The sequence below is a fragment of the Ranitomeya variabilis genome, chromosome 1, assembly GCF_051348905.1.
Source record: "Ranitomeya variabilis isolate aRanVar5 chromosome 1, aRanVar5.hap1, whole genome shotgun sequence".
Classification (NCBI taxonomy): Eukaryota; Metazoa; Chordata; class Amphibia; order Anura; family Dendrobatidae; genus Ranitomeya; species Ranitomeya variabilis.
The window spans coordinates 912117760-912142570 of NC_135232.1; the positions used below are offsets into that span (position 1 = coordinate 912117760).

Consider the following 24811-nt stretch of genomic DNA (forward strand, 5'->3'; position numbering starts at 1 on the left):
GCATGTGTTCAAGCTGTGCGCAACGCGTTTTGAATCTGCATAACCACACCCTCCATCCCCGTGAAGGTTCCGTGTGACAAAGCAAGCTCCATTTCCAGCTCCCTGTTCCAAAAATCCATTTAATATATGGTCCCCAAATAGGGGACGTATCAGATATTAAACTAATAAGAACAGACACTACGCTTGATCTTGAGCCATTTGGCCGATAAGAGATGATCAGAAATGGTTTGCCACTTGGGCCGCACCAAGGCCTACAATCGACACCCACTGTGGAGATGTAGCAAAAGATTGCCGCAGGGAAGACTTTTCCAGAAACTCTGGATGCTCTATCGGTGACAGTTCTGCGGTGTGCATGTGTTCAAGCTGTGCGCAACGCGTTTTGAATCTGCATAACCACACCCTCCATCCCCGTGAAGGTTCCGTGTGACAAAGCAAGCTCCATTTCCAGCTCCCTGTTCCAAAAATCCATTTAATATATGGTCCCCAAATAGGGGACGTATCAGATATTAAACTAATAAGAACAGACACTACGCTTGATCTTGAGCCATTTGGCCGAGAAGAGATGATCAGAAATGGTTTGCCACTTGGGCCGCACCAAGGCCTACAACCGACACCCACTGTGGAGAAGTAGCAAAAGATTGCCGCAGGGAAGACATTTCCAGAAACTCTGGATGATCTGTCGATGACAGTTCTGCGGTGTGCATGTGTTCAAGCTGTGCGCAACGCGTTTTGAATCTGCATAACCACACCCTCCATCCCCGTGAAGGTTCCGTGTGACAAAGCAAGCTCCATTTCCAGCTCCCTGTTCCAAAAATCCATTTAATATATGGTCCCCAAATAGGGGACGTATCAGATATTAAACTAATAAGAACAGACACTACGCTTGATCTTGAGCCATTTGGCCGAGAAGAGATGATCAGAAATGGTTTGCAACTTGGGCCGCACCAAGGCCTACAACCGACATCCACTGTGGAGACGTAACAAAAGATTGCCGCATGGAAGACATTTCCAGAAACTCTGGATGCTCTGTCGATGACAGTTCTGCGGTGTGCATGAGTTCAAGCTGTGCGCAACGCGTTTTGAATCTACATAACCACACCCTCCATCCCCGTGAAGGTTCCGTGCGACAAAGCAAGCTCCATTTCCAGCTCCCTGTTCCAAAAATCCATTTAATATATGGTCCCCAAATAGGGGACGTATCAGATATTAAACTAATAAGAACAGACACTACGCTTGATCTTGAGCCATTTGGCCGAGAAGAGATGATCAGAAATGGATTGCCACTTGGGCCGCACCAAGGCCTACAACCGACACCCACTGTGGAGACGTAACAAAAGATTGCCGCATGGAAGACATTTCCAGAAACTCTGGATGCTCTATCGGTGACAGTTCTGCGGTGTGCATGTGTTCAAGCTGTGCGCGACGCGTTTTGAATCTGCATAACCACACCCTCCATCCCCGTGAAGGTTCCGTGTGACAAAGCAAGCTCCATTTCCAGCTCCCTGTTCCAAAAATCCATTTAATATATGGTCCCCAAATAGGGGACGTATCAGATATTAAACTAATAAGAACAGACACTACGCTTGATCTTGAGCCATTTGGCCGAGAAGAGATGATCAGAAATGGTTTGCCACTTGGGCCGCACCAAGGCCTACAACCGACACCCACTGTGGAGAAGTAGCAAAAGATTGCCGCAGGGAAGACATTTCCAGAAACTCTGGATGATCTGTCGATGACAGTTCTGCGGTGTGCATGTGTTCAAGCTGTGCGCAACGCGTTTTGAATCTGCATAACCACACCCTCCATCCCCGTGAAGGTTCCGTGTGACAAAGCAAGCTCCATTTCCAGCTCCCTGTTCCAAAAATCCATTTAATATATGGTCCCCAAATAGGGGACGTATCAGATATTAAACTAATAAGAACAGACACTACGCTTGATCTTGAGCCATTTGGCCGAGAAGAGATGATCAGAAATGGTTTGCAACTTGGGCCGCACCAAGGCCTACAACCGACACCCACTGTGGAGACGTAACAAAAGATTGCCGCATGGAAGACATTTCCAGAAACTCTGGATGCTCTGTCGATGACAGTTCTGCGGTGTGCATGAGTTCAAGCTGTGCACAACGCGTTTTGAATCTACATAACCACACCCTCCATCCCCGTGAAGGTTCCGTGCGACAAAGCAAGCTCCATTTCCAGCTCCCTGTTCCAAAAATCCATTTAATATATGGTCCCCAAATAGGGGACGTATCAGATATTAAACTAATAAGAACAGACACTACGCTTGATCTTGAGCCAATTGGCCGAGAAGAGATGATCAGAAATGGTTTGCCACTTGGGCCGCACCAAGGCCTACAACCGACACCCACTGTGGAGACATAGCAAAATATTGCCGCATGGAAGACATTTCCAGAAACTCTGGATGCTCTGTCGATGACTGTTCTGTGGTGTGCATGTGTTCAAGCTGTGCGCAACGCGTTTTGAATCTGCATAACCACACCCTCCATCCCCGTGAAGGTTCCGTGTGACAAAGCAAGCTCCATTTCCAGCTCCCTGTTCCAAAAATCCATTTAATATATGGTCCCCAAATAGGGGACGTATCAGATATTAAACTAATAAGAACAGACACTACGCTTGATCTTGAGCCATTTGGCCGAGAAGAGATGATCAGAAATGGTTTGCCACTTGGGCCGCACCAAGGCCTACAACCGACACCCACTGTGGAGACGTAGCAAAAGATTGCCGCAGGGAAGATATTTCCAGAAACTCTGGATGATCTGTCGATGACAGTTCTGCGGTGTGCATGTGTTCAAGCTGTGCGCAACGCGTTTTGAATCTGCATAACCACACCCTCCATCCCCGTGAAGGTTCCGTGTGACAAAGCAAGCTCCATTTCCAGCTCCCTGTTCCAAAAATCCATTTAATATATGGTCCCCAAATAGGGGATGTATCAGATATTAAACTAATAAGAACAGACACTACGCTTGATCTTGAGCCATTTGGCCGAGAAGAGATGATCAGAAATGGTTTTCCACTTGGGCTGCACCAAGGCCTACAACCGACACCCAGTGTGGAGATGTAGCAAAAGATTGCCGCAGGGAAGACATTTCCAGAAACTCTGGATGATCTGTCGATGACAGTTCTGCGGTGTGCATGTGTTCAAGCTGTGCGCAACGCGTTTTGAATCTGCATAACCACACCCTCCATCCCCGTGAAGGTTCCGTGTGACAAAGCAAGCTCCATTTCCAGCTCCCTGTTCCAAAAATCCATTTAATATATGGTCCCCAAATAGGGGATGTATCAGATATTAAACTAATAAGAACAGACACTACGCTTGATCTTGAGCCATTTGGCCGAGAAGAGATGATCAGAAATGGTTTGCCACTTGGGCCGCACCAAGGCCTACAACCGACACCCACTGTGGAGATGTAGCAAAAGATTGCCGCAGGGAAGACATTTCCAGAAACTCTGGATGATCTGTCGATGACAGTTCTGCGGTGTGCATGTGTTCAAGCTGTGCGCAACGCGTTTTGAATCTGCATAACCACACCCTCCATCCCCGTGAAGGTTCCGTGTGACAAAGCAAGCTCCATTTCCAGCTCCCTGTTCCAAAAATCCATTTAATATATGGTCCCCAAATAGGGGACGTATCAGATATTAAACTAATAAGAACAGACACTACGCTTGATCTTGAGCCATTTGGCCGATAAGAGATGATCAGAAATGGTTTGCCACTTGGGCCGCACCAAGGCCTACAATCGACACCCACTGTGGAGATGTAGCAAAAGATTGCCGCAGGGAAGACTTTTCCAGAAACTCTGGATGCTCTATCGGTGACAGTTCTGCGGTGTGCATGTGTTCAAGCTGTGCGCAACGCGTTTTGAATCTGCATAACCACACCCTCCATCCCCGTGAAGGTTCCGTGTGACAAAGCAAGCTCCATTTCCAGCTCCCTGTTCCAAAAATCCATTTAATATATGGTCCCCAAATAGGGGACGTATCAGATATTAAACTAATAAGAACAGACACTACGCTTGATCTTGAGCCATTTGGCCGAGAAGAGATGATCAGAAATGGTTTGCCACTTGGGCCGCACCAAGGCCTACAACCGACACCCACTGTGGAGAAGTAGCAAAAGATTGCCGCAGGGAAGACATTTCCAGAAACTCTGGATGATCTGTCGATGACAGTTCTGCGGTGTGCATGTGTTCAAGCTGTGCGCAACGCGTTTTGAATCTGCATAACCACACCCTCCATCCCCGTGAAGGTTCCGTGTGACAAAGCAAGCTCCATTTCCAGCTCCCTGTTCCAAAAATCCATTTAATATATGGTCCCCAAATAGGGGACGTATCAGATATTAAACTAATAAGAACAGACACTACGCTTGATCTTGAGCCATTTGGCCGAGAAGAGATGATCAGAAATGGTTTGCAACTTGGGCCGCACCAAGGCCTACAACCGACATCCACTGTGGAGACGTAACAAAAGATTGCCGCATGGAAGACATTTCCAGAAACTCTGGATGCTCTGTCGATGACAGTTCTGCGGTGTGCATGAGTTCAAGCTGTGCGCAACGCGTTTTGAATCTACATAACCACACCCTCCATCCCCGTGAAGGTTCCGTGCGACAAAGCAAGCTCCATTTCCAGCTCCCTGTTCCAAAAATCCATTTAATATATGGTCCCCAAATAGGGGACGTATCAGATATTAAACTAATAAGAACAGACACTACGCTTGATCTTGAGCCATTTGGCCGAGAAGAGATGATCAGAAATGGATTGCCACTTGGGCCGCACCAAGGCCTACAACCGACACCCACTGTGGAGACGTAACAAAAGATTGCCGCATGGAAGACATTTCCAGAAACTCTGGATGCTCTATCGGTGACAGTTCTGCGGTGTGCATGTGTTCAAGCTGTGCGCGACGCGTTTTGAATCTGCATAACCACACCCTCCATCCCCGTGAAGGTTCCGTGTGACAAAGCAAGCTCCATTTCCAGCTCCCTGTTCCAAAAATCCATTTAATATATGGTCCCCAAATAGGGGACGTATCAGATATTAAACTAATAAGAACAGACACTACGCTTGATCTTGAGCCATTTGGCCGAGAAGAGATGATCAGAAATGGTTTGCCACTTGGGCCGCACCAAGGCCTACAACCGACACCCACTGTGGAGAAGTAGCAAAAGATTGCCGCAGGGAAGACATTTCCAGAAACTCTGGATGATCTGTCGATGACAGTTCTGCGGTGTGCATGTGTTCAAGCTGTGCGCAACGCGTTTTGAATCTGCATAACCACACCCTCCATCCCCGTGAAGGTTCCGTGTGACAAAGCAAGCTCCATTTCCAGCTCCCTGTTCCAAAAATCCATTTAATATATGGTCCCCAAATAGGGGACGTATCAGATATTAAACTAATAAGAACAGACACTACGCTTGATCTTGAGCCATTTGGCCGAGAAGAGATGATCAGAAATGGTTTGCAACTTGGGCCGCACCAAGGCCTACAACCGACACCCACTGTGGAGACGTAACAAAAGATTGCCGCATGGAAGACATTTCCAGAAACTCTGGATGCTCTGTCGATGACAGTTCTGCGGTGTGCATGAGTTCAAGCTGTGCGCAACGCGTTTTGAATCTACATAACCACACCCTCCATCCCCGTGAAGGTTCCGTGCGACAAAGCAAGCTCCATTTCCAGCTCCCTGTTCCAAAAATCCATTTAATATATGGTCCCCAAATAGGGGACGTATCAGATATTAAACTAATAAGAACAGACACTACGCTTGATCTTGAGCCAATTGGCCGAGAAGAGATGATCAGAAATGGTTTGCCACTTGGGCCGCACCAAGGCCTACAACCGACACCCACTGTGGAGACATAGCAAAAGATTGCCGCATGGAAGACATTTCCAGAAACTCTGGATGCTCTGTCGATGACTGTTCTGTGGTGTGCATGTGTTCAAGCTGTGCGCAACGCGTTTTGAATCTGCATAACCACACCCTCCATCCCCGTGAAGGTTCCGTGTGACAAAGCAAGCTCCATTTCCAGCTCCCTGTTCCAAAAATCCATTTAATATATGGTCCCCAAATAGGGGACGTATCAGATATTAAACTAATAAGAACAGACACTACGCTTGATCTTGAGCCATTTGGCCGAGAAGAGATGATCAGAAATGGTTTGCCACTTGGGCCGCACCAAGGCCTACAACCGACACCCACTGTGGAGACGTAGCAAAAGATTGCCGCAGGGAAGATATTTCCAGAAACTCTGGATGATCTGTCGATGACAGTTCTGCGGTGTGCATGTGTTCAAGCTGTGCGCAACGCGTTTTGAATCTGCATAACCACACCCTCCATCCCCGTGAAGGTTCCGTGTGACAAAGCAAGCTCCATTTCCAGCTCCCTGTTCCAAAAATCCATTTAATATATGGTCCCCAAATAGGGGATGTATCAGATATTAAACTAATAAGAACAGACACTACGCTTGATCTTGAGCCATTTGGCCGAGAAGAGATGATCAGAAATGGTTTTCCACTTGGGCTGCACCAAGGCCTACAACCGACACCCACTGTGGAGATGTAGCAAAAGATTGCCGCAGGGAAGACATTTCCAGAAACTCTGGATGATCTGTCGATGACAGTTCTGCGGTGTGCATGTGTTCAAGCTGTGCGCAACGCGTTTTGAATCTGCATAACCACACCCTCCATCCCCGTGAAGGTTCCGTGTGACAAAGCAAGCTCCATTTCCAGCTCCCTGTTCCAAAAATCCATTTAATATATGGTCCCCAAATAGGGGATGTATCAGATATTAAACTAATCAGAACAGACACTACGCTTGATCTTGAGCCATTTGGCCGAGAAGAGATGATCAGAAATGGTTTGCCACTTGGGCCGCACCAAGGCCTACAACCGACACCCACTGTGGAGATGTAGCAAAAGATTGCCGCAGGGAAGACATTTCCAGAAACTCTGGATGCTCTGTCGATGACAGTTCTGCGGTGTGCATGTGTTCAAGCTGTGCGCAACGCGTTTTGAATCTGCATAACCACACCCTCCATCCCCGTGAAGGTTCCGTGTGACAAAGCAAGCTCCATTTCCAGCTCCCTGTTCCAAAAATCCATTTAATATATGGTCCCCAAATAGGGGACGTATCAGATATTAAACTAATAAGAACAGACACTACGCTTGATCTTGAGCCATTTGGCCGAGAAGAGATGATCAGAAATGGTTTGCCACTTGGGCCGAACCAAGGCCTACAACCAACACCCACTGTGGAGAAGTAGCAAAAGATTGCCGCAGGGAAGACATTTCCAGAAACTCTGGATGATCAGTCGATGACAGTTCTGCGGTGTGCATGTGTTCAAGCTGTGCGCAACGCGTTTTGAATCTGCATAACCACACCCTCCATCCCCGTGAAGGTTCCGTGTGACAAAGCAAGCTCCATTTCCAGCTCCCTGTTCCAAAAATACATTTAATATATGGTCCCCAAATAGGGGATGTATCAGATATTAAACTAATAAGAACAGACACTACGCTTGATCTTGAGCCATTTGGCCGAGAAGAGATGATCAGAAATGGTTTGCCACTTGGGCCGCACCAAGGCCTACAACCGACACCCACTGTGGAGACGTAGCAAAAGATTGCCGCAGGGAAGACATTTCCAGAAACTCTGGATGATCTGTCGATGACAGTTCTGCGGTGTGCATGTGTTCAAGCTGTGCGCAAAGCGTTTTGAATCTGCATAACCACACCCTCCACCCCCGTGAAGGTTCCGTGCGACAAAGCAAGCTCCATTTCCAGCTCCCTGTTCCAAAAATCCATTTAATATATGGTCCCCAAATAGGGGACGTATCAGCTATTAAACTAATAAGAACAGACACTACGCTTGATCTTGAGCCATTTGGCCGAGAAGAGATGATCAGAAATGGTTTGCCACTTGGGCCGCACCAAGGCCTGCAACCGACACTTACTGTGGAGACGTAGCAAAAGATAGCCGCAGGGAAGACATTTCCAGAAACTCTGGATGCTCTGTCGATGACAGTTCTGCGGTGTGCATGTGTTCAAGCTGTGCGCAACGCGTTTTGAATCTGCATAACCACACCCTCCATCCCCGTGAAGGTTCCGTGTGACAAAGCAAGCTCCATTTCCATCTCCCTGTTCCAAAAATCCATTTAATATATGGTCCCCAAATAGGGGACGTATCAGATATTAAACTAATAAGAACAGACACTACGCTTGATCTTGAGCCATTTGGCCGAGAAGAGATGATCAGAAATGGTTTGCCACTTGGGCCGCACCAAGGCCTACAACCGACACCCACTGTGGAGAAGTAGCAAAAGATTGCCGCAGGGAAGACATTTCCAGAAACTCTGGATGATCTGTCGATGACAGTTCTGCGGTGTGCATGTGTTCAAGCTGTGCGCAACGCATTTTGAATCTGCATAACCACACCCTCCATCCCCGTGAAGGTTCCGTGTGACAAAGCAAGCTCCATTTCCATCTCCCTGTTCCAAAAATCCATTTAATATATGGTCCCCAAATAGGGGACGTATCAGATATTAAACTAATAAGAACAGACACTACGCTTGATCTTGAGCCATTTGGCCGAGAAGAGATGATCAGAAATGGTTTGCCACTTGGGCCGCACCAAGGCCTACAACTGACACCCACTGTGGAGACGTAGCAAAAGATTGCCGCAGGGAAGACATTTCCAGAAACTCTGGATGCTCTGTCGATGACAGTTCTGCGGTGTACATGTGTTCAAGCTGTGCGCAACGCGTTTTGAATCTGCATAACCACACCCTTCATCCCCGTGAAGGTTCCGTGCAACAAAGCAAGCTCCATTTCCAGCTCCCTGTTCCAAAAATGCATTTAAAATATGGTCCCCAAATAGGGGACGTATCAGATATTAAACTAATAAGAACAGACACTACGCTTGATCTTGAGCCATTTGGCCGAGAAGAGATGATCAGAAATGGTTTGCCACTTGGGCCGCACCAAGGCCTACAACCGACATCCACTGTGGAGACGTAGCAAAAGATTGCCGCAGGGAAGACATTTCCAGAAACTCTGGATGCTCTGTCGATGACAGTTCTGCGGTGTGCATGTGTTCAAGCTGTGCGCAACGCGTTTTGAATCTGCATAACCACACCCTCCATCCCCGTGAAGGTTCCGTGTGACAAAGCAAGCTCCATTTCCAGCTCCCAGTTCCAAAAATCCATTTAATGTATGGTCCCCAAATAGGGGACGTATCAGATATTAAACTAATAAGAACAGACACTACGCTTGATCTTGAGCCATTTGGCCGAGAAGAGATGATCAGAAATGGTTTGCCACTTGGGCCGCACCAAGGCCTACAACCGACACCCACTGTGGAGACGTAGCAAAAGATTGCCGCAGGAAAGACATTTCCAGAAACTCTGGATGCTCTATCGATAACAGTTCTGCGGTGTGCATGTGTTCAAGCTGTGCACAATGCGTTTTGAATCTGCATAACCACACCCTCCATCCCCGTTAAGGTTCCGTGTGACAAAGCAAGCTCCATTTCCAGCTCCCTGTTCCAAAAATACATTTAATATATGGTCCCCAAATAGGGGACGTATCAGATATTAAACTAATAAGAACAGACACTACGCTTCATCTTGAGCCATTTGGCCGAGAAGAGATGATCAAAAATGGTTTGCCACTTGGGCCGCACCAAGGCCTACAACCGACACCCACTGTGGAGACGTAGCAAAAGATTGCCGCAGGGAAGACATTTCCAGAAACTCTGGATGCTCTGTCGACGACAGTTCTGCGGTGTGCATGAGTTCAAGCTGTGCGCAACGCGTTTTGAATCTGCATAACCACACCCTCCATCCCCGTGAAGGTTCCGTGCGACAAAGCAAGCTCCATTTCCAGCTCCCTGTTCCAAAAATCCATTTAATATATGGTCCCCAAATAGGGGACATATCAGATATTAAACTAATAAGAACAGACACTACGCTTGATCTTGAGCCAATTGGCCGAGAAGAGATGATCAGAAATGGATTGCCACTTGGGCCGCACCAAGGCCTACAACCGACACCCACTGTGGAGACATAGCAAAAGATTGCCGCATGGAAGACATTTCCAGAAACTCTGGATGCTCTGTCGATGACTGTTCTGTGGTGTGCATGTGTTCAAGCTGTGCGCAACGCGTTTTGAATCTGCATAACCACACCCTCCATCCCCGTGAAGGTTCCGTGTGACAAAGCAAGCTCCATTTCCAGCTCCCTGTTCCAAAAATCCATTTAATATATGGTCCCCAAATAGGGGATGTATCAGATATTAAACTAATAAGAACAGACACTACGCTTGATCTTGAGCCATTTGGCCGATAAGAGATGATCAGAAATGGTTTGCCACTTGGGCCGCACAAAGGCCTACAACCGACACCCACTGTGGAGATGTAGCAAAAGATTGCCGCAGGGAAGACTTTTCCAGAAACTCTGGATGCTCTATCGGTGACAGTTCTGCGGTGTGCATGTGTTCAAGCTGTGCGCGACGCGTTTTGAATCTGCATAACCACACCCTCCATCCCCGTGAAGGTTCCGTGTGACAAAGCAAGCTCCATTTCCAGCTCCCTGTTCCAAAAATCCATTTAATATATGGTCCCCAAATAGGGGACGTATCAGATATTAAACTAATAAGAACAGACACTACGCTTGATCTTGAGCCATTTGGCCGAGAAGAGATGATCAGAAATGGTTTGCCACTTGGGCCGCACCAAGGCCTACAACCGACACCCACTGTGGAGAAGTAGCAAAAGATTGCCGCAGGGAAGACATTTCCAGAAACTCTGGATGATCTGTCGATGACAGTTCTGCGGTGTGCATGTGTTCAAGCTGTGCGCAACGCGTTTTGAATCTGCATAACCACACCCTCCATCCCCGTGAAGGTTCCGTGTGACAAAGCAAGCTCCATTTCCAGCTCCCTGTTCCAAAAATCCATTTAATATATGGTCCCCAAATAGGGGACGTATCAGATATTAAACTAATAAGAACAGACACTACGCTTGATCTTGAGCCATTTGGCCGAGAAGAGATGATCAGAAATGGTTTGCAACTTGGGCCGCACCAAGGCCTACAACCGACACCCACTGTGGAGACGTAACAAAAGATTGCCGCATGGAAGACATTTCCAGAAACTCTGGATGCTCTGTCGATGACAGTTCTGCGGTGTGCATGAGTTCAAGCTGTGCGCAACGCGTTTTGAATCTGCATAACCACACCCTCCATCCCCGTGAAGGTTCCGTGCGACAAAGCAAGCTCCATTTCCAGCTCCCTGTTCCAAAAATCCATTTAATATATGGTCCCCAAATAGGGGACGTATCAGATATTAAACTAATAAGAACAGACACTACGCTTGATCTTGAGCCAATTGGCCGAGAAGAGATGATCAGAAATGGTTTGCCACTTGGGCCGCACCAAGGCCTACAACCGACACCCACTGTGGAGACATAGCAAAAGATTGCCGCATGGAAGACATTTCCAGAAACTCTGGATGCTCTGTCGATGACTGTTCTGTGGTGTGCATGTGTTCAAGCTGTGCGCAACGCGTTTTGAATCTGCATAACCACACCCTCCATCCCCGTGAAGGTTCCGTGTGACAAAGCAAGCTCCATTTCCAGCTCCCTGTTCCAAAATCCATTTAATATATGGTCCCCAAATAGGGGACGTATCAGATATTAAACTAATAAGAACAGACACTACGCTTGATCTTGAGCCAATTGGCCGAGAAGAGATGATCAGAAATGGTTTGCCACTTGGGCCGCACCAAGGCCTACAACCGACACCCACTGTGGAGATGTAGCAAAAGATTGCCGCAGGGAAGACATTTCCAGAAACTCTGAATGCTCTGTCGATGACAGTTCTGCGGTGTGCATGTGTTCAAGCTGTGCGCAACGCGTTTTGAATCTGCATAACCACACCCTCCATCCCCGTGAAGGTTCCGTGTGACAAAGCAAGCTCCATTTCCAGCTCCCTGTTCCAAAATCCATTTAATATATGGTCCCCAAATAGGGGACGTATCAGATATTAAACTAATAAGAACAGACACTACGCTTGATCTTGAGCCATTTGGCCGAGAAGAGATGATCAGAAATGGTTTGCCACTTGGGCCGCACCAAGGCCTACAACCGACACCCACTGTGGAGACGTAGCAAAAGATTGCCGCAGGGAAGATATTTCCAGAAACTCTGGATGATCTGTCGATGACAGTTCTGCGGTGTGCATGTGTTCAAGCTGTGCGCAACGCGTTTTGAATCTGCATAACCACACCCTCCATCCCCGTGAAGGTTCCGTGTGACAAAGCAAGCTCCATTTCCAGCTCCCTGTTCCAAAAATCCATTTAATATATGGTCCCCAAATAGGGGACGTATCAGATATTAAACTAATAAGAACAGACACTACGCTTGATCTTGAGCCATTTGGCCGAGAAGAGATGATCAGAAATGGATTGCCACTTGGGCCGCACCAAGGCCTACAACCGACACCCACTGTGGAGACGTAGCAAAAGATTGCCGCATGGAAGACATTTCCAGAAACTCTGGATGCTCTGTCGATGACAGTTCTGCGGTGTGCATGAGTTCAAGCTGTGCGCAACGCGTTTTGAATCTACATAACCACACCCTCCATCCCCGTGAAGGTTCCGTGCGACAAAGCAAGCTCCATTTCCAGCTCCCTGTTCCAAAAATCCATTTAATATATGGTCCCCAAATAGGGGACGTATCAGATATTAAACTAATAAGAACAGACACTACGCTTGATCTTGAGCCAATTGGCCGAGAAGAGATGATCAGAAATGGTTTGCCACTTGGGCCGCACCAAGGCCTACAACCGACACCCACTGTGGAGACATAGCAAAAGATTGCCGCATGGAAGACATTTCCAGAAACTCTGGATGCTCTGTCGATGACTGTTCTGTGGTGTGCATGTGTTCAAGCTGTGCGCAACGCGTTTTGAATCTGCATAACCACACCCTCCATCCCCGTGAAGGTTCCGTGTGACAAAGCAAGCTCCATTTCCAGCTCCCTGTTCCAAAAATCCATTTAATATATGGTCCCCAAATAGGGGACGTATCAGATATTAAACTAATAAGAACAGACACTACGCTTGATCTTGAGCCATTTGGCCGAGAAGAGATGATCAGAAATGGTTTGCCACTTGGGCCGCACCAAGGCCTACAACCGACACCCACTGTGGAGACGTAGCAAAAGATTGCCGCAGGGAAGATATTTCCAGAAACTCTGGATGATCTGTCGATGACAGTTCTGCGGTGTGCATGTGTTCAAGCTGTGCGCAACGCGTTTTGAATCTGCATAACCACACCCTCCATCCCCGTGAAGGTTCCGTGTGACAAAGCAAGCTCCATTTCCAGCTCCCTGTTCCAAAAATCCATTTAATATATGGTCCCCAAATAGGGGATGTATCAGATATTAAACTAATAAGAACAGACACTACGCTTGATCTTGAGCCATTTGGCCGAGAAGAGATGATCAGAAATGGTTTTCCACTTGGGCTGCACCAAGGCCTACAACCGACACCCACTGTGGAGATGTAGCAAAAGATTGCCGCAGGGAAGACATTTCCAGAAACTCTGGATGATCTGTCGATGACAGTTCTGCGGTGTGCATGTGTTCAAGCTGTGCGCAACGCGTTTTGAATCTGCATAACCACACCCTCCATCCCCGTGAAGGTTCCGTGTGACAAAGCAAGCTCCATTTCCAGCTCCCTGTTCCAAAAATCCATTTAATATATGGTCCCCAAATAGGGGATGTATCAGATATTAAACTAATCAGAACAGACACTACGCTTGATCTTGAGCCATTTGGCCGAGAAGAGATGATCAGAAATGGTTTGCCACTTGGGCCGCACCAAGGCCTACAACCGACACCCACTGTGGAGATGTAGCAAAAGATTGCCGCAGGGAAGACATTTCCAGAAACTCTGGATGCTCTGTCGATGACAGTTCTGCGGTGTGCATGTGTTCAAGCTGTGCGCAACGCGTTTTGAATCTGCATAACCACACCCTCCATCCCCGTGAAGGTTCCGTGTGACAAAGCAAGCTCCATTTCCAGCTCCCTGTTCCAAAAATCCATTTAATATATGGTCCCCAAATAGGGGACGTATCAGATATTAAACTAATAAGAACAGACACTACGCTTGATCTTGAGCTATGTGGCCAAGAAGAGATGATCAGAAATGGTTTGCCACTTGGGCCGCACCAAGGCCTACAACCGACACCCACTGTGGAGATGTAGCAAAAGATTGCCGCAGGGAAGACATTTCCAGAAACTCTGGATGATCTGTAGATGACAGTTCTGCGGTGTGCATGTGTTCAAGCTGTGCGCAACGCGTTTTGAATCTGCATAACCACACCCTCCATCCCCGTGAAGGTTCCGTGTGACAAAGCAAGCTCCATTTCCAGCTCCCTGTTCCAAAAATCCATTTAATATATGGTCCCCAAATAGGGGATGTATCAGATATTAAACTAATAAGAACAGACACTACGCTTGATCTTGAGCCAATTGGCCGAGAAGAGATGATCAGAAATGGATTGCCACTTGGGCCGCACCAAGGCCTACAACCGACACCCACTGTGGAGACATAGCAAAAGATTGCCGCATGGAAGACATTTCCAGAAACTCTGGATGCTCTGTCGATGACTGTTCTGTGGTGTGCATGTGTTCAAGCTGTGCGCAACGCGTTTTGAATCTGCATAACCACACCCTCCATCCCCGTGAAGGTTCCGTGTGACAAAGCAAGCTCCATTTCCAGCTCCCTGTTCCAAAAATCCATTTAATATATGGTCCCCAAATAGGGGATGTATCAGATATTAAACTAATAAGAACAGACACTACGCTTGATCTTGAGCCATTTGGCCGATAAGAGATGATCAGAAATGGTTTGCCACTTGGGCCGCACAAAGGCCTACAACCGACACCCACTGTGGAGATGTAGCAAAAGATTGCCGCAGGGAAGACTTTTCCAGAAACTCTGGATGCTCTATCGGTGACAGTTCTGCGGTGTGCATGTGTTCAAGCTGTGCGCGACGCGTTTTGAATCTGCATAACCACACCCTCCATCCCCGTGAAGGTTCCGTGTGACAAAGCAAGCTCCATTTCCAGCTCCCTGTTCCAAAAATCCATTTAATATATGGTCCCCAAATAGGGGACGTATCAGATATTAAACTAATAAGAACAGACACTACGCTTGATCTTGAGCCATTTGGCCGAGAAGAGATGATCAGAAATGGTTTGCCACTTGGGCCGCACCAAGGCCTACAACCGACACCCACTGTGGAGAAGTAGCAAAAGATTGCCGCAGGGAAGACATTTCCAGAAACTCTGGATGATCTGTCGATGACAGTTCTGCGGTGTGCATGTGTTCAAGCTGTGCGCAACGCGTTTTGAATCTGCATAACCACACCCTCCATCCCCGTGAAGGTTCCGTGTGACAAAGCAAGCTCCATTTCCAGCTCCCTGTTCCAAAAATCCATTTAATATATGGTCCCCAAATAGGGGATGTATCAGATATTAAACTAATAAGAACAGACACTACGCTTGATCTTGAGCCATTTGGCCGAGAAGAGATGATCAGAAATGGTTTGCCACTTGGGCCGCACCAAGGCCTACAACCGACACCCACTGTGGAGACGTAGCAAAAGATTGCCGAAGGGAAGATATTTCCAGAAACTCTGGATGATCTGTCGATGACAGTTCTGCGGTGTGCATGTGTTCAAGCTGTGCGCAACGCGTTTTGAATCTGCATAACCACACCCTCCATCCCCGTGAAGGTTCCGTGTGACAAAGCAAGCTCCATTTCCAGCTCCCTGTTCCAAAAATCCATTTAATATATGGTCCCCAAATAGGGGACGTATCAGATATTAAACTAATAAGAACAGACACTACGCTTGATCTTGAGCCATTTGGCCGAGAAGAGATGATCAGAAATGGATTGCCACTTGGGCCGCACCAAGGCCTACAACCGACACCCACTGTGGAGACGTAACAAAAGATTGCCGCATGGAAGACATTTCCAGAAACTCTGGATGCTCTATCGGTGACAGTTCTGCGGTGTGCATGTGTTCAAGCTGTGCGTGACGCGTTTTGAATCTGCATAACCACACCCTCCATCCCCGTGAAGGTTCCGTGTGACAAAGCAAGCTCCATTTCCAGCTCCCTGTTCCAAAAATCCATTTAATATATGGTCCCCAAATAGGGGACGTATCAGATATTAAACTAATAAGAACAGACACTACGCTTGATCTTGAGCCATTTGGCCGAGAAGAGATGATCAGAAATGGTTTGCCACTTGGGCCGCACCAAGGCCTACAACCGACACCCACTGTGGAGAAGTAGCAAAAGATTGCCGCAGGGAAGACATTTCCAGAAACTCTGGATGATCTGTCGATGACAGTTCTGCGGTGTGCATGTGTTCAAGCTGTGCGCAACGCGTTTTGAATCTGCATAACCACACCCTCCATCCCCGTGAAGGTTCCGTGTGACAAAGCAAGCTCCATTTCCAGCTCCCTGTTCCAAAAATCCATTTAATATATGGTCCCCAAATAGGGGACGTATCAGATATTAAACTAATAAGAACAGACAATACGCTTGATCTTGAGCCATTTGGCCGAGAAGAGATGATCAGAAATGGTTTGCAACTTGGGCCGCACCAAGGCCTACAACCGACACCCACTGTGGAGACGTAACAAAAGATTGCCGCATGGAAGACATTTCCAGAAACTCTGGATGCTCTGTCGATGACAGTTCTGCGGTGTGCATGAGTTCAAGCTGTGCGCAACGCGTTTTGAATCTACATAACCACACCCTCCATCCCCGTGAAGGTTCCGTGCGACAAAGCAAGCTCCATTTCCAGCTCCCTGTTCCAAAAATCCATTTAATATATGGTCCCCAAATAGGGGACGTATCAGATATTAAACTAATAAGAACAGACACTACGCTTGATCTTGAGCCAATTGGCCGAGAAGAGATGATCAGAAATGGTTTGCCACTTGGGCCGCACCAAGGCCTACAACCGACACCCACTGTGGAGACATAGCAAAAGATTGCCGCATGGAAGACATTTCCAGAAACTCTGGATGCTCTGTCGATGACTGTTCTGTGGTGTGCATGTGTTCAAGCTGTGCGCAACGCGTTTTGAATCTGCATAACCACACCCTCCATCCCCGTGAAGGTTCCGTGTGACAAAGCAAGCTCCATTTCCAGCTCCCTGTTCCAAAAATCCATTTAATATATGGTCCCCAAATAGGGGACGTATCAGATATTAAACTAATAAGAACAGACACTACGCTTGATCTTGAGCCATTTGGCCGAGAAGAGATGATCAGAAATGGTTTGCCACTTGGGCCGCACCAAGGCCTACAACCGACACCCACTGTGGAGACGTAGCAAAAGATTGCCGCAGGGAAGATATTTCCAGAAACTCTGGATGATCTGTCGATGACAGTTCTGCGGTGTGCATGTGTTCAAGCTGTGCGCAACGCGTTTTGAATCTGCATAACCACACCCTCCATCCCCGTGAAGGTTCCGTGTGACAAAGCAAGCTCCATTTCCAGCTCCCTGTTCCAAAAATCCATTTAATATATGGTCCCCAAATAGGGGATGTATCAGATATTAAACTAATAAGAACAGACACTACGCTTGATCTTGAGCCATTTGGCCGAGAAGAGATGATCAGAAATGGTTTTCCACTTGGGCTGCACCAAGGCCTACAACCGACACCCACTGTGGAGATGTAGCAAAAGATTGCCGCAGGGAAGACATTTCCAGAAACTCTGGATGATCTGTCGATGACAGTTCTGCGGTGTGCATGTGTTCAAGCTGTGCGCAACGCGTTTTGAATCTGCATAACCACACCCTCCATCCCCGTGAAGGTTCCGTGTGACAAAGCAAGCTCCATTTCCAGCTCCCTGTTCCAAAAATCCATTTAATATATGGTCCCCAAATAGGGGATGTATCAGATATTAAACTAATCAGAACAGACACTACGCTTGATCTTGAGCCATTTGGCCGAGAAGAGATGATCAGAAATGGTTTGCCACTTGGGCCGCACCAAGGCCTACAACCGACACCCACTGTGGAGATGTAGCAAAAGATTGCCGCAGGGAAGACATTTCCAGAAACTCTGGATGCTCTGTCGATGACAGTTCTGCGGTGTGCATGTGTTCAAGCTGTGCGCAACGCGTTTTGAATCTGCATAACCACACCCTCCATCCCCGTGAAGGTTCCGTGTGACAAAGCAAGCTCCATTTCCAGCTCCCTGTTCCAAAAATCCATTTAATATATGGTCCCCAAATAGGGGACGTATCAGATATTAAACTAATAAGAACAGACACTACGCTTGATCTTGAGCTATGTGGCCAAGAAGAGATGATCAGAAATGGTTTGCCACTTGGGCCGCACCAAGGCCTACAACCGACACCCACTGTGGAGACGTAGCAAAAGATTGCCGCAGGGAAGACATTTCCAGAAACTCTGGATGCTCTATCGATGACAGTTCTGCGGTGTGCATGTGTTCAAGCTGTGCGCAACGCGTTTTGAATCTGCATAACCACACCCTCCATCCCCGTGAAGGTTCCGTGTGACAAAGCAAGCTCCATTTCCAGCTCCCTGTTCCAAAAATCCATTTAATATATGGTCCCCAAATAGGGGATGTATCAGATATTAAACTAATAAGAACAGACACTACGCTTGATCTTGAGCCATTTGGCCGAGAAGAGATGATCAGAAATGGTTTGCCACTTGGGCCGCACCAAGGCCTACAACCGACACCCACTGTGGAGACGTAGCAAAAGATTGCCGCAGGGAAGATATTTCCAGAAACTCTGGATGATCTGTCGATGACAGTTCTGCGGTGTGCATGTGTTCAAGCTGTGCGCAACGCGTTTTGAATCTGCATAACCACACCCTCCATCCCCGTGAAGGTTCCGTGTGACAAAGCAAGCTCCATTTCCAGCTCCCTGTTCCAAAAATCCATTTAATATATGGTCCCCAAATAGGGGATGTATCAGATATTAAACTAATAAGAACAGACACTACGCTTGATCTTGAGCCATTTGGCCGAGAAGAGATGATCAGAAATGGTTTGCCACTTGGGCCGCACCAAGGCCTACAACCGACACCCACTGTGGAGATGTAGCAAAAGATTGCCGCAGGGAAGACATTTCCAGAAACTCTGGATGATCTGTCGATGACAGTTCTGCGGTGTGCATGTGTTCAAGCTGTGCGCAACGCGTTTTGAATCTGCATAACCACACCCTCCATCCCCGTGAAGGTTCCGTGTGACAAAGCAAGCTCCATTTCCAGCTCCCTGTTCCAAAAATCCATTTAATATATGGTCCCCAAATAGGGGACGTATCAGATATTAAACTAATAAGAACAGACACTACGCTTGATCTTGAGCCATTTGGCCGATAAGAGATGATCAGAAATGGTTTGCCACTTGGGCCGCACCAAGGCCTACAATCGACACCCACTGTGGAGATGTAGCAAAAGATTGCCGCAGGGAAGACTTTTCCAGAAACTCTGGATGCTCTATCGGTGACAGTTCTGCGGTGTGCATGTGTTCAAGCTGTGCGCAACGCGTTTTGAATCTGCATAACCACACCCTCCATCCCCGTGAAGGTTCCGTGTGACAAAGCAAGCTCCATTTCCAGCTCCCTGTTCCAAAAATCCATTTAATATATGGTCCCCAAATAGGGGACGTATCAGATATTAAACTAATAAGAACAGACACTACGCTTGATCTTGAGCCATTTGGCCGAGAAGAGATGATCAGAAATGGTTTGCCACTTGGGCCGCACCAAGGCCTACAACCGACACCCACTGTGGAGAAGTAGCAAAAGATTGCCGCAGGGAAGACATTTCCAGAAACTCTGGATGATCTGTCGATGACAGTTCTGCGGTGTGCATGTGTTCAAGCTGTGCGCAACGCGTTTTGAATCTGCATAACCACACCCTCCATCCCCGTGAAGGTTCCGTGTGACAAAGCAAGCTCCATTTCCAGCTCCCTGTTCCAAAAATCCATTTAATATATGGTCCCCAAATAGGGGACGTATCAGATATTAAACTAATAAGAACAGACACTACGCTTGATCTTGAGCCATTTGGCCGAGAAGAGATGATCAGAAATGGTTTGCAACTTGGGCCGCACCAAGGCCTACAACCGACATCCACTGTGGAGACGTAACAAAAGATTGCCGCATGGAAGACATTTCCAGAAACTCTGGATGCTCTGTCGATGACAGTTCTGCGGTGTGCATGAGTTCAAGCTGTGCGCAACGCGTTTTGAATCTACATAACCACACCCTCCATCCCCGTGAAGGTTCCGTGCGACAAAGCAAGCTCCATTTCCAGCTCCCTGTTCCAAAAATCCATTTAATATATGGTCCCCAAATAGGGGACGTATCAGATATTAAACTAATAAGAACAGACACTACGCTTGATCTTGAGCCATTTGGCCGAGAAGAGATGATCAGAAATGGATTGCCACTTGGGCCGCACCAAGGCCTACAACCGACACCCACTGTGGAGACGTAACAAAAGATTGCCGCATGGAAGACATTTCCAGAAACTCTGGATGCTCTATCGGTGACAGTTCTGCGGTGTGCATGTGTTCAAGCTGTGCGCGACGCGTTTTGAATCTGCATAACCACACCCTCCATCCCCGTGAAGGTTCCGTGTGACAAAGCAAGCTCCATTTCCAGCTCCCTGTTCCAAAAATCCATTTAATATATGGTCCCCAAATAGGGGACGTATCAGATATTAAACTAATAAGAACAGACACTACGCTTGATCTTGAGCCATTTGGCCGAGAAGAGATGATCAGAAATGGTTTGCCACTTGGGCCGCACCAAGGCCTACAACCGACACCCACTGTGGAGAAGTAGCAAAAGATTGCCGCAGGGAAGACATTTCCAGAAACTCTGGATGATCTGTCGATGACAGTTCTGCGGTGTGCATGTGTTCAAGCTGTGCGCAACGCGTTTTGAATCTGCATAACCACACCCTCCATCCCCGTGAAGGTTCCGTGTGACAAAGCAAGCTCCATTTCCAGCTCCCTGTTCCAAAAATCCATTTAATATATGGTCCCCAAATAGGGGACGTATCAGATATTAAACTAATAAGAACAGACACTACGCTTGATCTTGAGCCATTTGGCCGAGAAGAGATGATCAGAAATGGTTTGCAACTTGGGCCGCACCAAGGCCTACAACCGACACCCACTGTGGAGACGTAACAAAAGATTGCCGCATGGAAGACATTTCCAGAAACTCTGGATGCTCTGTCGATGACAGTTCTGCGGTGTGCATGAGTTCAAGCTGTGCACAACGCGTTTTGAATCTACATAACCACACCCTCCATCCCCGTGAAGGTTCCGTGCGACAAAGCAAGCTCCATTTCCAGCTCCCTGTTCCAAAAATCCATTTAATATATGGTCCCCAAATAGGGGACGTATCAGATATTAAACTAATAAGAACAGACACTACGCTTGATCTTGAGCCAATTGGCCGAGAAGAGATGATCAGAAATGGTTTGCCACTTGGGCCGCACCAAGGCCTACAACCGACACCCACTGTGGAGACATAGCAAAAGATTGCCGCATGGAAGACATTTCCAGAAACTCTGGATGCTCTGTCGATGACTGTTCTGTGGTGTGCATGTGTTCAAGCTGTGCGCAACGCGTTTTGAATCTGCATAACCACACCCTCCATCCCCGTGAAGGTTCCGTGTGACAAAGCAAGCTCCATTTCCAGCTCCCTGTTCCAAAAATCCATTTAATATATGGTCCCCAAATAGGGGACGTATCAGATATTAAACTAATAAGAACAGACACTACGCTTGATCTTGAGCCATTTGGCCGAGAAGAGATGATCAGAAATGGTTTGCCACTTGGGCCGCACCAAGGCCTACAACCGACACCCACTGTGGAGACGTAGCAAAAGATTGCCGCAGGGAAGATATTTCCAGAAACTCTGGATGATCTGTCGATGACAGTTCTGCGGTGTGCATGTGTTCAAGCTGTGCGCAACGCGTTTTGAATCTGCATAACCACACCCTCCATCCCCGTGAAGGTTCCGTGTGACAAAGCAAGCTCCATTTCCAGCTCCCTGTTCCAAAAATCCATTTAATATATGGTCCCCAAATAGGGGATGTATCAGATATTAAACTAATAAGAACAGACACTACGCTTGATCTTGAGCCATTTGGCCGAGAAGAGATGATCAGAAATGGTTTTCCACTTGGGCTGCACCAAGGCCTACAACCGACACCCACTGTGGAGATGTAGCAAAAGATTGCCGCAGGGAAGACATTTCCAGAAACTCTGGATGATCTGTCGATGACAGTTCTGCGGTGTGCATGTGTTCAAGCTGTGCGCAACGCGTTTTGAATCTGCATAACCACACCCTCCATCCCCGTGAAGGTTCCGTGTGACAAAGCAAGCTCCATTTCCAGCTCCCTGTTCCAAAAATCCATTTAATATATGGTCCCCAAATAGGGGATGTATCAGATATTAAACTAATAAGAACAGACACTACGCTTGATCTTGAGCCATTTGGCCGAGAAGAGATGATCAGAAATGGTTTGCCACTTGGGCCGCACCAAGGCCTACAACCGACACCCACTGTGGAGATGTAGCAAAAGATTGCCGCAGGGAAGACATTTCCAGAAACTCTGGATGATCTGTCGATGACAGTTCTGCGGTGTGCATGTGTTCAAGCTGTGCGCAACGCGTTTTGAATCTGCATAACCACACCCTCCATCCCCGTGAAGGTTCCGTGTGACAAAGCAAGCTCCATTTCCAGCTCCCTGTTCCAAAAATCCATTTAATATATGGTCCCCAAATAGGGGACGTATCAGATATTAAACTAATAAGAACAGACACTACGCTTGATCTTGAGCCATTTGGCCGATAAGAGATGATCAGAAATGGTTTGCCACTTGGGCCGCACCAAGGCCTACAATCGACACCCACTGTGGAGATGTAGCAAAAGATTGCCGCAGGGAAGACTTTTCCAGAAACTCTGGATGCTCTATCGGTGACAGTTCTGCGGTGTGCATGTGTTCAAGCTGTGCGCAACGCGTTTTGAATCTGCATAACCACACCCTCCATCCCCGTGAAGGTTCCGTGTGACAAAGCAAGCTCCATTTCCAGCTCCCTGTTCCAAAAATCCATTTAATATATGGTCCCCAAATAGGGGACGTATCAGATATTAAACTAATAAGAACAGACACTACGCTTGATCTTGAGCCATTTGGCCGAGAAGAGATGATCAGAAATGGTTTGCCACTTGGGCCGCACCAAGGCCTACAACCGACACCCACTGTGGAGAAGTAGCAAAAGATTGCCGCAGGGAAGACATTTCCAGAAACTCTGGATGATCTGTCGATGACAGTTCTGCGGTGTGCATGTGTTCAAGCTGTGCGCAACGCGTTTTGAATCTGCATAACCACACCCTCCATCCCCGTGAAGGTTCCGTGTGACAAAGCAAGCTCCATTTCCAGCTCCCTGTTCCAAAAATCCATTTAATATATGGTCCCCAAATAGGGGACGTATCAGATATTAAACTAATAAGAACAGACACTACGCTTGATCTTGAGCCATTTGGCCGAGAAGAGATGATCAGAAATGGTTTGCAACTTGGGCCGCACCAAGGCCTACAACCGACATCCACTGTGGAGACGTAACAAAAGATTGCCGCATGGAAGACATTTCCAGAAACTCTGGATGCTCTGTCGATGACAGTTCTGCGGTGTGCATGAGTTCAAGCTGTGCGCAACGCGTTTTGAATCTACATAACCACACCCTCCATCCCCGTGAAGGTTCCGTGCGACAAAGCAAGCTCCATTTCCAGCTCCCTGTTCCAAAAATCCATTTAATATATGGTCCCCAAATAGGGGACGTATCAGATATTAAACTAATAAGAACAGACACTACGCTTGATCTTGAGCCATTTGGCCGAGAAGAGATGATCAGAAATGGATTGCCACTTGGGCCGCACCAAGGCCTACAACCGACACCCACTGTGGAGACGTAACAAAAGATTGCCGCATGGAAGACATTTCCAGAAACTCTGGATGCTCTATCGGTGACAGTTCTGCGGTGTGCATGTGTTCAAGCTGTGCGCGACGCGTTTTGAATCTGCATAACCACACCCTCCATCCCCGTGAAGGTTCCGTGTGACAAAGCAAGCTCCATTTCCAGCTCCCTGTTCCAAAAATCCATTTAATATATGGTCCCCAAATAGGGGACGTATCAGATATTAAACTAATAAGAACAGACACTACGCTTGATCTTGAGCCATTTGGCCGAGAAGAGATGATCAGAAATGGTTTGCCACTTGGGCCGCACCAAGGCCTACAACCGACACCCACTGTGGAGAAGTAGCAAAAGATTGCCGCAGGGAAGACATTTCCAGAAACTCTGGATGATCTGTCGATGACAGTTCTGCGGTGTGCATGTGTTCAAGCTGTGCGCAACGCGTTTTGAATCTGCATAACCACACCCTCCATCCCCGTGAAGGTTCCGTGTGACAAAGCAAGCTCCATTTCCAGCTCCCTGTTCCAAAAATCCATTTAATATATGGTCCCCAAATAGGGGACGTATCAGATATTAAACTAATAAGAACAGACACTACGCTTGATCTTGAGCCATTTGGCCGAGAAGAGATGATCAGAAATGGTTTGCAACTTGGGCCGCACCAAGGCCTACAACCGACACCCACTGTGGAGACGTAACAAAAGATTGCCGCATGGAAGACATTTCCAGA

The 24811-nt window shown here is 47.5% G+C and overlaps 71 pseudogenes; all 71 read right to left on the reverse strand.

Moving 5' to 3' along the window:
• Window positions 1-40: 40 nt before the first annotated feature.
• Window positions 41-214, reverse strand: LOC143797084 (U2 spliceosomal RNA; annotated as a pseudogene).
• A 176-nt stretch (window positions 215-390) lies between these two features.
• On the reverse strand, window positions 391-564 carry LOC143795187 (U2 spliceosomal RNA; annotated as a pseudogene).
• Window positions 565-740: 176 nt separating this feature from the next.
• LOC143795188 (U2 spliceosomal RNA) lies at window positions 741-914 on the reverse strand (annotated as a pseudogene).
• A 176-nt stretch (window positions 915-1090) lies between these two features.
• Window positions 1091-1264, reverse strand: LOC143794431 (U2 spliceosomal RNA; annotated as a pseudogene).
• A 176-nt stretch (window positions 1265-1440) lies between these two features.
• On the reverse strand, window positions 1441-1614 carry LOC143795189 (U2 spliceosomal RNA; annotated as a pseudogene).
• Window positions 1615-1790: 176 nt separating this feature from the next.
• On the reverse strand, window positions 1791-1964 carry LOC143795190 (U2 spliceosomal RNA; annotated as a pseudogene).
• Window positions 1965-2140: 176 nt separating this feature from the next.
• LOC143794098 (U2 spliceosomal RNA) lies at window positions 2141-2314 on the reverse strand (annotated as a pseudogene).
• Window positions 2315-2490: 176 nt separating this feature from the next.
• On the reverse strand, window positions 2491-2664 carry LOC143795193 (U2 spliceosomal RNA; annotated as a pseudogene).
• A 176-nt stretch (window positions 2665-2840) lies between these two features.
• On the reverse strand, window positions 2841-3014 carry LOC143796303 (U2 spliceosomal RNA; annotated as a pseudogene).
• Window positions 3015-3190: 176 nt separating this feature from the next.
• LOC143796305 (U2 spliceosomal RNA) lies at window positions 3191-3364 on the reverse strand (annotated as a pseudogene).
• Window positions 3365-3540: 176 nt separating this feature from the next.
• LOC143797085 (U2 spliceosomal RNA) lies at window positions 3541-3714 on the reverse strand (annotated as a pseudogene).
• Window positions 3715-3890: 176 nt separating this feature from the next.
• On the reverse strand, window positions 3891-4064 carry LOC143795194 (U2 spliceosomal RNA; annotated as a pseudogene).
• Window positions 4065-4240: 176 nt separating this feature from the next.
• LOC143795195 (U2 spliceosomal RNA) lies at window positions 4241-4414 on the reverse strand (annotated as a pseudogene).
• Window positions 4415-4590: 176 nt separating this feature from the next.
• LOC143794432 (U2 spliceosomal RNA) lies at window positions 4591-4764 on the reverse strand (annotated as a pseudogene).
• Window positions 4765-4940: 176 nt separating this feature from the next.
• On the reverse strand, window positions 4941-5114 carry LOC143795196 (U2 spliceosomal RNA; annotated as a pseudogene).
• A 176-nt stretch (window positions 5115-5290) lies between these two features.
• LOC143795197 (U2 spliceosomal RNA) lies at window positions 5291-5464 on the reverse strand (annotated as a pseudogene).
• A 176-nt stretch (window positions 5465-5640) lies between these two features.
• LOC143794099 (U2 spliceosomal RNA) lies at window positions 5641-5814 on the reverse strand (annotated as a pseudogene).
• Window positions 5815-5990: 176 nt separating this feature from the next.
• Window positions 5991-6164, reverse strand: LOC143795198 (U2 spliceosomal RNA; annotated as a pseudogene).
• Window positions 6165-6340: 176 nt separating this feature from the next.
• Window positions 6341-6514, reverse strand: LOC143796306 (U2 spliceosomal RNA; annotated as a pseudogene).
• Window positions 6515-6690: 176 nt separating this feature from the next.
• Window positions 6691-6864, reverse strand: LOC143797220 (U2 spliceosomal RNA; annotated as a pseudogene).
• Window positions 6865-7040: 176 nt separating this feature from the next.
• Window positions 7041-7214, reverse strand: LOC143795199 (U2 spliceosomal RNA; annotated as a pseudogene).
• Window positions 7215-7390: 176 nt separating this feature from the next.
• Window positions 7391-7564, reverse strand: LOC143796210 (U2 spliceosomal RNA; annotated as a pseudogene).
• A 176-nt stretch (window positions 7565-7740) lies between these two features.
• Window positions 7741-7914, reverse strand: LOC143794383 (U2 spliceosomal RNA; annotated as a pseudogene).
• A 176-nt stretch (window positions 7915-8090) lies between these two features.
• On the reverse strand, window positions 8091-8264 carry LOC143794562 (U2 spliceosomal RNA; annotated as a pseudogene).
• Window positions 8265-8440: 176 nt separating this feature from the next.
• On the reverse strand, window positions 8441-8614 carry LOC143794563 (U2 spliceosomal RNA; annotated as a pseudogene).
• Window positions 8615-8791: 177 nt separating this feature from the next.
• LOC143795584 (U2 spliceosomal RNA) lies at window positions 8792-8964 on the reverse strand (annotated as a pseudogene).
• Window positions 8965-9140: 176 nt separating this feature from the next.
• Window positions 9141-9314, reverse strand: LOC143795955 (U2 spliceosomal RNA; annotated as a pseudogene).
• A 198-nt stretch (window positions 9315-9512) lies between these two features.
• Window positions 9513-9664, reverse strand: LOC143796900 (U2 spliceosomal RNA; annotated as a pseudogene).
• Window positions 9665-9840: 176 nt separating this feature from the next.
• On the reverse strand, window positions 9841-10014 carry LOC143794046 (U2 spliceosomal RNA; annotated as a pseudogene).
• Window positions 10015-10190: 176 nt separating this feature from the next.
• On the reverse strand, window positions 10191-10364 carry LOC143797288 (U2 spliceosomal RNA; annotated as a pseudogene).
• Window positions 10365-10540: 176 nt separating this feature from the next.
• On the reverse strand, window positions 10541-10714 carry LOC143795200 (U2 spliceosomal RNA; annotated as a pseudogene).
• A 176-nt stretch (window positions 10715-10890) lies between these two features.
• Window positions 10891-11064, reverse strand: LOC143795201 (U2 spliceosomal RNA; annotated as a pseudogene).
• A 176-nt stretch (window positions 11065-11240) lies between these two features.
• Window positions 11241-11414, reverse strand: LOC143794055 (U2 spliceosomal RNA; annotated as a pseudogene).
• Window positions 11415-11612: 198 nt separating this feature from the next.
• LOC143796473 (U2 spliceosomal RNA) lies at window positions 11613-11763 on the reverse strand (annotated as a pseudogene).
• A 198-nt stretch (window positions 11764-11961) lies between these two features.
• Window positions 11962-12112, reverse strand: LOC143796802 (U2 spliceosomal RNA; annotated as a pseudogene).
• A 176-nt stretch (window positions 12113-12288) lies between these two features.
• LOC143795203 (U2 spliceosomal RNA) lies at window positions 12289-12462 on the reverse strand (annotated as a pseudogene).
• Window positions 12463-12638: 176 nt separating this feature from the next.
• On the reverse strand, window positions 12639-12812 carry LOC143794100 (U2 spliceosomal RNA; annotated as a pseudogene).
• Window positions 12813-12988: 176 nt separating this feature from the next.
• On the reverse strand, window positions 12989-13162 carry LOC143795205 (U2 spliceosomal RNA; annotated as a pseudogene).
• A 176-nt stretch (window positions 13163-13338) lies between these two features.
• On the reverse strand, window positions 13339-13512 carry LOC143796307 (U2 spliceosomal RNA; annotated as a pseudogene).
• Window positions 13513-13688: 176 nt separating this feature from the next.
• Window positions 13689-13862, reverse strand: LOC143797221 (U2 spliceosomal RNA; annotated as a pseudogene).
• Window positions 13863-14038: 176 nt separating this feature from the next.
• LOC143796821 (U2 spliceosomal RNA) lies at window positions 14039-14212 on the reverse strand (annotated as a pseudogene).
• Window positions 14213-14388: 176 nt separating this feature from the next.
• Window positions 14389-14562, reverse strand: LOC143795751 (U2 spliceosomal RNA; annotated as a pseudogene).
• A 176-nt stretch (window positions 14563-14738) lies between these two features.
• Window positions 14739-14912, reverse strand: LOC143797289 (U2 spliceosomal RNA; annotated as a pseudogene).
• Window positions 14913-15088: 176 nt separating this feature from the next.
• Window positions 15089-15262, reverse strand: LOC143795206 (U2 spliceosomal RNA; annotated as a pseudogene).
• A 176-nt stretch (window positions 15263-15438) lies between these two features.
• On the reverse strand, window positions 15439-15612 carry LOC143796308 (U2 spliceosomal RNA; annotated as a pseudogene).
• Window positions 15613-15788: 176 nt separating this feature from the next.
• On the reverse strand, window positions 15789-15962 carry LOC143795207 (U2 spliceosomal RNA; annotated as a pseudogene).
• Window positions 15963-16138: 176 nt separating this feature from the next.
• On the reverse strand, window positions 16139-16312 carry LOC143795208 (U2 spliceosomal RNA; annotated as a pseudogene).
• Window positions 16313-16488: 176 nt separating this feature from the next.
• LOC143796550 (U2 spliceosomal RNA) lies at window positions 16489-16662 on the reverse strand (annotated as a pseudogene).
• Window positions 16663-16838: 176 nt separating this feature from the next.
• On the reverse strand, window positions 16839-17012 carry LOC143794101 (U2 spliceosomal RNA; annotated as a pseudogene).
• Window positions 17013-17188: 176 nt separating this feature from the next.
• On the reverse strand, window positions 17189-17362 carry LOC143795209 (U2 spliceosomal RNA; annotated as a pseudogene).
• A 176-nt stretch (window positions 17363-17538) lies between these two features.
• LOC143796309 (U2 spliceosomal RNA) lies at window positions 17539-17712 on the reverse strand (annotated as a pseudogene).
• A 176-nt stretch (window positions 17713-17888) lies between these two features.
• LOC143797222 (U2 spliceosomal RNA) lies at window positions 17889-18062 on the reverse strand (annotated as a pseudogene).
• A 176-nt stretch (window positions 18063-18238) lies between these two features.
• Window positions 18239-18412, reverse strand: LOC143796823 (U2 spliceosomal RNA; annotated as a pseudogene).
• A 176-nt stretch (window positions 18413-18588) lies between these two features.
• On the reverse strand, window positions 18589-18762 carry LOC143796310 (U2 spliceosomal RNA; annotated as a pseudogene).
• Window positions 18763-18938: 176 nt separating this feature from the next.
• Window positions 18939-19112, reverse strand: LOC143796311 (U2 spliceosomal RNA; annotated as a pseudogene).
• A 176-nt stretch (window positions 19113-19288) lies between these two features.
• Window positions 19289-19462, reverse strand: LOC143797087 (U2 spliceosomal RNA; annotated as a pseudogene).
• A 176-nt stretch (window positions 19463-19638) lies between these two features.
• LOC143795210 (U2 spliceosomal RNA) lies at window positions 19639-19812 on the reverse strand (annotated as a pseudogene).
• A 176-nt stretch (window positions 19813-19988) lies between these two features.
• On the reverse strand, window positions 19989-20162 carry LOC143795211 (U2 spliceosomal RNA; annotated as a pseudogene).
• Window positions 20163-20338: 176 nt separating this feature from the next.
• LOC143794433 (U2 spliceosomal RNA) lies at window positions 20339-20512 on the reverse strand (annotated as a pseudogene).
• Window positions 20513-20688: 176 nt separating this feature from the next.
• On the reverse strand, window positions 20689-20862 carry LOC143795212 (U2 spliceosomal RNA; annotated as a pseudogene).
• A 176-nt stretch (window positions 20863-21038) lies between these two features.
• On the reverse strand, window positions 21039-21212 carry LOC143795213 (U2 spliceosomal RNA; annotated as a pseudogene).
• Window positions 21213-21388: 176 nt separating this feature from the next.
• Window positions 21389-21562, reverse strand: LOC143794103 (U2 spliceosomal RNA; annotated as a pseudogene).
• A 176-nt stretch (window positions 21563-21738) lies between these two features.
• Window positions 21739-21912, reverse strand: LOC143795214 (U2 spliceosomal RNA; annotated as a pseudogene).
• Window positions 21913-22088: 176 nt separating this feature from the next.
• LOC143796312 (U2 spliceosomal RNA) lies at window positions 22089-22262 on the reverse strand (annotated as a pseudogene).
• Window positions 22263-22438: 176 nt separating this feature from the next.
• On the reverse strand, window positions 22439-22612 carry LOC143796313 (U2 spliceosomal RNA; annotated as a pseudogene).
• Window positions 22613-22788: 176 nt separating this feature from the next.
• LOC143797088 (U2 spliceosomal RNA) lies at window positions 22789-22962 on the reverse strand (annotated as a pseudogene).
• Window positions 22963-23138: 176 nt separating this feature from the next.
• Window positions 23139-23312, reverse strand: LOC143795216 (U2 spliceosomal RNA; annotated as a pseudogene).
• Window positions 23313-23488: 176 nt separating this feature from the next.
• Window positions 23489-23662, reverse strand: LOC143795217 (U2 spliceosomal RNA; annotated as a pseudogene).
• A 176-nt stretch (window positions 23663-23838) lies between these two features.
• On the reverse strand, window positions 23839-24012 carry LOC143794434 (U2 spliceosomal RNA; annotated as a pseudogene).
• A 176-nt stretch (window positions 24013-24188) lies between these two features.
• LOC143795219 (U2 spliceosomal RNA) lies at window positions 24189-24362 on the reverse strand (annotated as a pseudogene).
• Window positions 24363-24538: 176 nt separating this feature from the next.
• LOC143795220 (U2 spliceosomal RNA) lies at window positions 24539-24712 on the reverse strand (annotated as a pseudogene).
• Between the last annotated feature and the right edge of the window lie 99 nt (window positions 24713-24811).